General features: G+C 32.4%; 1 pseudogene across 1 annotated transcript; it reads left to right on the top strand.

Annotated features, from left to right (window-relative positions):
- Window positions 1-1,812: 1,812 nt before the first annotated feature.
- On the top strand, window positions 1,813-6,007 carry LOC143577075 (uncharacterized; annotated as a pseudogene). The gene is made up of 5 exons (XR_013143052.1): window positions 1,813-2,067; window positions 3,753-4,009; window positions 4,723-5,014; window positions 5,091-5,243; window positions 5,437-6,007. The product of XR_013143052.1 is annotated as an uncharacterized LOC143577075 (transcript).

The raw sequence follows: 6,007 nt of genomic DNA, 5'->3' as shown, positions 1-6,007 counted from the left end.
TACCTCCATTTCATATATTTATACCTTAATTTCATGTATGTCTAAGCGAAATTTTTACCCCAAATTTTGTTTTAGTTATTAAGTGAACCCAACTGAGAACATTTGGTAAATAAAATCGATTAACGGATAACTTTAGTTTCAGTTTACGCTAATAACCAAACCAAAGTACCAAACCAAACTTGCAATAAGGTTTTCCAAAATTATCAGGGGGTGTTTGGGATTCCTTATTTTCATCAACTTATAACTTATAAACTTTTTGAAAAGTTAATAAGGTGTATAAGGTGTTTGGCAAACCATAAGGCCTTATGGATTTTAACTTATGGAGAAGGCAAAATAAAGAGGTTTTGAAAAGTTAGGAATTTGTAACTTATTAACTTAATGGGTTTGATTTACCTATTACACCCCTCTAACCCTCAAACCCATTACACTCCTTTTAAAAAATAGTGTCTTTTTTAATCATTTTGGTTTTCCCCAACACATAAGCAAATCCAAACATTTTTTTCAAAACTTCTTTTAAAATATTCATAAGTTAATAAGTCCTTTTAACAAAAAGTCCTTTTTCTCTTAAACAAGCAATCCCAAACACACCCTCAGTAAACCAGTAATCATAATATAAACCTTAAAAAGATCATTTTATAGAAGAATTTTTTCCCAAAAGAGTGTTGAGGCGAAAAATATTTACAAAAATGGTGTTATCTTAAAAGTATTTACCAAGTTAGTGTTTTTGAATAAAAACTTGATTTTCTCATTTCTAATATTCTTAAATAACATTTAACTTTATTAAAACAAACTAATTTTAATACTTTTAAATAAAATATTAAATAATCTGTATTTTTCTCTTTTATTAAAAAACATGTTTTTTTAGTTTGCAGGTCTCACAATTTCGAATATTAGTTGTCATATTATATATTATTACTAGATTTTATCCCTCGTATTACGGGGGTTGTTTTACATTATTCGTTTTTAATATTTATATATTTATATTTGGATTTTAATTTTATTTATTTTAAGAAAGTTAATAATTAATATACTTGATATTTGAGATGAAATGGTTTCACAAATAAATGATATGTTATAATCTGGTTTAAAAGATATCTGGGTTTGGTGCTACCCACTACCCGTTTATTTTCTTTATTATAAAATTGTTTCTTAATTATAAATAATATCTTTTTTTAAAATAAAATAGATATTAATTTTTAGTATATTCTTATTTTATAGATTTTCATATCAAATATTCGATGAGATTATTTTTTAATTTAATGAGATGTTATAACCCGTTTAAGAGCTATCTGGGTTTGGTGAGACCTATATCCATGAATTTGGGTTAAATAAATGAGAGGCCTTCCTTTAAAAATCAAGCAATCTGGTGGCTTCCATAAAAATGGGAAGCGACCACATCGCGACACATAGGACTTTTGGGTTTTCTTTTATATATATTATAGATTAGTATCAAAGACTATCAAAATTATAAATTCACATAAGGTAAAAAAGACAATAAATATATTTGTATGCAATTAGGGATCAGATTAGTATAATACCGGTATCGAAAATATCGTAATGAAATTTGAACAAAACCTTAAAAATAATCATTTTATAGAACCCCAATCCAAGCATAAAACAAACACTTCCTTCACTTCTAAACTAAAGATTCAATCTTGATAGTTCATAAACCCGCTTCAAATTCAAACAACAAATCAACACCAATCTCTTCATTAATGCATATGCAAACCTTAACAACAACAATAATCCAAACCCACAAACCCAATTATGGAATCCAACCAATTTTCACCCAAAACCCTAAATTAAAAAACCCCCAATTTGAAATCCAATTACGCCGTTAGAAGCAACCATGTTCAAATTCATTGCAGGGGTAACGGATTTGAGCTCTCCGTTACCGGTAACCGGCGTTTAATTCCGTTCAGTTTCTCTGGCGAGAAGGAATTTGATGTGGCGACACTTGGGAACCTATGTGTTGATGTGGTGCTTAATGTTCCAAAGTTGCCGCCTTTAGGGTTTGATGAGAGGAAAGATTATATGGAACAGCTTTCGAAATCGCCTCCGGATAAGGTACTGCTCTGTTTTCTTGGATTTTATTAATTAGGGTTTACTTGTGTGTATGTGTGTTTTATTTTTTTATTTTTTTTTAGGTTTTAGAAATGTAATTAGTTTAGAAAGCCCTTGTTTTTTTGCTTGGATGCAGCTGGGCTGTGAACGAACCTAACATTTGGCGGGAAGTTTTTTGTTTGTTTAATAAATGAATGGCACGAACATAGGCTATGTTCAACCAATCGTGTTTGTGGATGTTCGATAATGTGTTAGTTTGCATACTTGAAAATTGTACTTTGTTTTGTTAGATTTAATTAGGGTTTATGGCCTTTAGCTGTTTAAGGGTTGGCAATTCGTGTGTTAACGGGTTTGATGGGTTAGAAACGAAGAGCTTAACTCAAGTATCAAACATGAATACGAACTACTTTATATGTCATGAATAAAAGATAGTTTAAGTTTCATGTACCAATAAGGGAAAATGATGGACTCTAGCCTACTAATTTCAATTATTTAAGAAAATAAAAAAATCACATACCACACTTTTTTTATTAACGGGTCTTATCATGTCTTAAACAGGTACCTGATTGCCAGCACTCTGCTGTTATAATCAATTCACTTATTATCTTGTTTTTTTAAGTTTAAAAATGTGATTAGTTTTGAAAGCCCTCATATTTTGTTTCGTTGCACCTGGGCTGTAAAGTTTGGTGAACTGTTTGGCGGAAAGCATGTTGTTTGTTTAATATATGAAGGAATATGAACAAGAAATTTCGTTTGATTAACCAAGTGGACATACATGAATAGAGGCTATGCTTGTTCAGTTCTGTTTGTGAACGTTCCATAATGTGCTTGTTTTCGTTTGTTAATGTTTGTATACTTGAAAATTGTACTTTGTTTTGTTAGATTTAATTAGGGTTTAGAGTCTCTAGCAGTAATAATGAATTAATCACTTATAATCTTGTTTTTTTTGTTTGAAATTACAATTAATGTTTTGTTTTGTTGCAGCTAGTATCTGAGTAATTGCTCAAAACTGAAAATTGATATCCTTGTTTAAAAACTGTAATTATTTTAGAAAGCCCTTAATATTATGTTTTGTTGCAGCTAGTATCAGAAATATTATTCAAAACTAGGGCTGTAAAGGAAACTGAACCGAACAGAACAGAACAGAACAGAACAATTTACTAGATAAAGAATGGTTTATGGACACATACTGAACGGAATTTCTTGTTTGCGCTTGTTCATTAAAGAAATGAATTTGATCATGTTCGTTTGTGTTGGTTAGTTAATCACATAACGAACGGAAATGGACATAATGAAACAACATTATTAATCCATACATAATTGATAATAGTATAATACATAACCAGCCAAAACATAAACTATGTTAAGTACTTTGAAATAATTATTCGAGCAAACATAAACGAATGTAAATGAACAAACGTTCATGCACATTACCGAGTGTTCACTAACACAATTGAATGAACGGGATCTCTGTTCACATCCGTTTATTTACTTAATCGAACAAAAAAATCTTTGTTCATTTGCTAATGAACGACCGCAAACGAACTTCTCGCCAAACGGTTTGTCAAGTTTCGATTCATCTATGACCCTATTCAAAACTAAATATTTGTTCTCTAAACAGTATGATTTTAAACAAAACTTGGTTATTTTACGACACCCTTTTGATAAATTCCATGTTTTGGTTATAGAAATACTGGGAAGCTGGTGGCAACTGCAACATGGCAATAGCAGCAGCAAGATTAGGGCTTCGTTGCAATGCAATTGGTCACGTCGGGAATGAGATATATGGGAAGTTTTTATTGGATGTGCTTCGTGACGAGGGGATTAATGTGATTGAAATGAAAGAAGAGGATGATGATATAGCTAACACATTATCTAGTAGTGAATAGGAGACCCTTTTATGTTGGGTGTTGGTAGACCCGTTGCAAAGACACGGGTTTTGCAGGTACACGTGAATTATTAAAGGTCCGTTCATGTTTAAGTTGGTATATATTCGAGAGTGTGAGCTTTCGGGATTGAAATTTAGCTGGTATATGGTATAGGTGGCGTGTACTGACCCGTTTCATATACACCCTTAAAAACTTTGTGAAATACTTATATACCCAAGTCTAAAGTTAAGATATTATATATGTCCTTAAAAGCTAGTTAAAATATCATATTTACCCATTTTGTTAAAAAAAATCATTTTACCCTTAATTTCTGAAACTTCAAAATTTCATATTTACCCACTTTAGTCTTAAATTTTATATTTAACCATCAACAGTATTTTTCTCAAAATATGGGATTCACCCATTTAAATATTAACAAGTTTGCTGATGGTTAATATAAAATTTTAAGATTAAAATGGGTATGTATGAAATTTTAATTTTTTAAAAAACTAAGGGTAAAATGGTCATTTTGATGAAATGGGTATAAACAAAAGTTTAAAGTTTTAAAAAATAAGGGTAAAATGGTCATTTTGTGATGAAATGGGTAGATATGATATTTTAACTAGTTTGGGCGTGTATGATATTCTAAGTTTGGGCTGGGTACACATGATATTTTACTAAGTTTTAAAGGGTATAGAATTTTCCCTTTGCATGTGAATTAGTTGTTTTAGTCTTTAGGCTATATTTTATCTCAAATTTAACTAGTATTTGACCATGATTTGTTTATTAGTCGGGCAGATTTTAGTAAGGAGCCTGCATTTGCGTGGATGAAAACATTATCCGATGAAGTGAAGTCAAACATTAAGAAGTCAAAGGTCCTGTTTTGTAACGGGTATGGGTTTGATGAGCTGCCAGTGGGTCTGATTGCTTCTGCACTCGAGTATGCAGTTGAAGTCAACACGTCTGTCTTTTTTGACCCAGGCCCGAAAGGAAAGTCGCTGGCGGTTGGAACACGTGAAGAACAAGATGCACTCGCGATGTTGCTGAGGTTTAGTGATGTTCTTCTTTTAACTTCAGAAGAGGTTTGTTTCTTGTTTTTGCACAATTTGTATGATTTGTTGTTTAATTTATGATTTATTTACATGTTTTTTTTATTAGGCGGAATCAATGACGGGCTTGCAGAACCCCGTAGCAGCCGGAAAGGAGTTGCTTGGCAACAGTGTTCGCACTAAATGGGTGATAATTAAAATGGGATCAAAGGGGTCTGTTTTAATCACTAGAACGGGCATATCTTGTGTGCCTTCGTTTAAGGTAACCTTCTACCCCATATATTAAAAAAATCAGATTATTATTAAAAAAAATGTTATTTTTTTGAAATCAAATCGTACTTGTAAAAAGTTGCTGACTTCTGGGCAAAATGTGTTCAGGGTCAACCCGACCCGTTTCAACCCATACCCGTATTTACCCAATTCTAGTACAAATGCGTGATAAATTCTTTCAACAGGTTAACGTCATGGACACAGTTGGATGTGGGGATAGTTTCGTGGCTGCAATCACATGCGGTTACATACACAACATGCCATTGGTTCACACACTAACCATAGCCAATGCAGTCGGCGCAGCAACCGCAACAGGGTGTGGGGCCGGTAGAAACGTTGCAAATTTGCAAGACGTTACGCGGCTAATGAAGGAATCAAATCTTAATGAAGACGACAGCTTTTGGAACACGTTACTCGATGAAAATTTAAACAAAGAAGACGTCACAATTCTGTCAACAACAGCAGTTAATGGTGCCAAGAACCGATTTTTAAACCCTCAAAAGGTGGTTAGTGAGGTTTTGCATAAACTTGAGGCTTCATTGGCAGATGGGATATTGTCTTCTTGAGATTTATGTGGGTTTTTAATTTTGTATTTTTGATTGTTTAGAGCAGGAAATTAAAATGTTAGAAACTGAGACTTGATTTGGTTGATTGGTTATGGGGTTTGGTCTATAAGCAGTGAGGTTCACGGTTAAGTTTGTAATCATGGCGTTTATTTTAGAACCAATAATGCGTTAGATCGTGAAAACCGCTTTA

This window comes from Bidens hawaiensis, unplaced genomic scaffold (assembly GCF_021521415.1).
Source record: "Bidens hawaiensis isolate Kalapana, Puna unplaced genomic scaffold, B.hawaiensis_p1.1 tig00028460_1, whole genome shotgun sequence".
Taxonomy (NCBI): Eukaryota; Viridiplantae; Streptophyta; class Magnoliopsida; order Asterales; family Asteraceae; genus Bidens; species Bidens hawaiensis.
The sequence above is the reverse complement of the archived record's forward strand: the minus strand, read 5'-3'. Positions and strand labels throughout refer to the sequence as shown.